The sequence below is a fragment of the Oryctolagus cuniculus genome, chromosome 8, assembly GCF_051225735.1.
Source record: "Oryctolagus cuniculus isolate XC-2025 breed Fujian yellow rabbit chromosome 8, ASM5122573v1, whole genome shotgun sequence".
NCBI classification, from domain to species: Eukaryota; Metazoa; Chordata; class Mammalia; order Lagomorpha; family Leporidae; genus Oryctolagus; species Oryctolagus cuniculus.
This window is the reverse complement of record NC_142874.1, coordinates 142,690,289-142,691,874: the sequence shown is the minus strand read 5'-3', so window position 1 is coordinate 142,691,874 and position 1,586 is coordinate 142,690,289. Positions and strand designations below refer to the sequence as shown.

General features: G+C 49.7%; 1 long non-coding RNA gene across 1 annotated transcript; it reads right to left on the bottom strand.

The window, feature by feature from the left end:
• Positions 1–1,317, bottom strand: LOC127487365 (uncharacterized). Its single transcript, XR_011378075.2, has 3 exons — positions 991–1,317; positions 458–573; positions 1–295 (listed from the first exon to the last, which is right to left on the bottom strand). It is a non-coding gene; the product is annotated as an uncharacterized LOC127487365 (long non-coding RNA).
• Positions 1,318–1,586: the final 269 nt, after the last annotated feature.

Sequence of the window (1,586 nt, the reverse complement as noted above, 5' to 3'; positions counted from 1 at the left end):
GGTTTTTCCAAAAAAGAGGGGTTTTGCTGTTTCCAGTTACACAAGCTGCTAGTGGAAAAGGGAACATAGACCATGCAGGGAGGTCTGCCTTCCCCGAATGCGGAAGTGACCTGGTGTAGAGGGAGGCCTGGAGCAAGGGTTTGGGTGGAAAATGGAGCCTCCGGCACCTGTGGATAAAGTTGATTCCCTAACCCACTCTGCGTGTGTGTAGGGCTAACGAGGCCGGTCTTCTCCTGACCCTGATCAGTCGACTGGGAATGCTCTGAGGTTCTCGGAGTTACAGGTACTGATGGATCTGCAGGGAACATTGAAGTGGAAAAGTCAGGGCCGTCTGCACGGTCCCATACAGGGGAGGGTCTAGGGTATCTAAATCTTCTGGTGGACTTGGAATGACTGGAGGCAGAGGCTTATCCTTCCCTCGTGCCCCCAAAACACTCTTTCCTTTTGATGACCTTACCTGTTTCTTTAGGCTGGCTTTCAGCCATGTTGGGGGGTTGAAGAGGAAGTCCATCCAGACTCAGCATGCGGGGCCTGGTCAGGATGACCTGGTTTCCCGAAAATCACCCTTTGAACCTGTAAGGATATAGAGATTAGTAGTTCTTTTCGGTGGCCACAAAACATTAAAGGTTGGCCACTCCACTCAAAAAAAAAGTGGAAATAAGGAGTATTTAGATCATATCCAAAAGATGCAATAGCCCACTGTTTGACTTCATCAAAGTTTTTCAGGAAGAAACCCAATGGGGGTGGGGGTCGGCTAGAAGAGAGGACCCCTGTCCCATTTCCACAATGAGTAAAACACCCAGCGCACACAACACGACAGAGAACAAATAGACAAAGGCGACTTTACAAACAGGAGGACTGACAGATTCCAGAAGTCTGGGGCATTGTCATGCACCCAGACCTGGCTGTAGAAGGAATGCTGTGTCCAGCCTTCCAACAGCCCCTGGCGGGTTGACCCACAAATCAGAAATCAAAATGATTTATCCTCACCGGCGAGGTACCAGACGACTCCTTCAAGTTAAACTTGGAGACTCTGAAATCCGTGTTGAAAAACCTCAGCTCGCGGCTGCAGAATGACTCTCAGCGGCTGCCCCCTGAGCCTTCCTCGTGGCCTAGAACACAGTGTAGGAGCCAATCCAGCCCTACCAAGAGGGACAGGGGAAAATCTCACTGGGGACTCCAACTGTTGAGGGGTGCACCGATTAAAACCCAGCGAGACTTAGAGATCAAATCAGGAGTCTTTATTAGCCATCTGGCGACTGCCTTTCTCACAGACCAAGTCTGGAGAAGACAGCAGTGAGTTGCAGGAGCAGGGGGTTTTTAAAGGCCAAACCACATTGTTATTAGCAGTTAATCGCAAAGGCATGATGAGCGAGCAGGAAGCAGTCAGGCAATCAGCAATCAACACCTATTCCCACCTGACGTCAGTGGCTGGTGCCAGGTGTCCGGCACCTGATGTCCTCCGATACCAAAGGTTTCCTTAATGTTCAAGCAACACAACCCACACAGCTTTACTTTAATTTTACTGCCTTGAGGTTTTACATTTTTAGAACAGCGCACCTTGTCACAGTGGCATGGTTTAATGT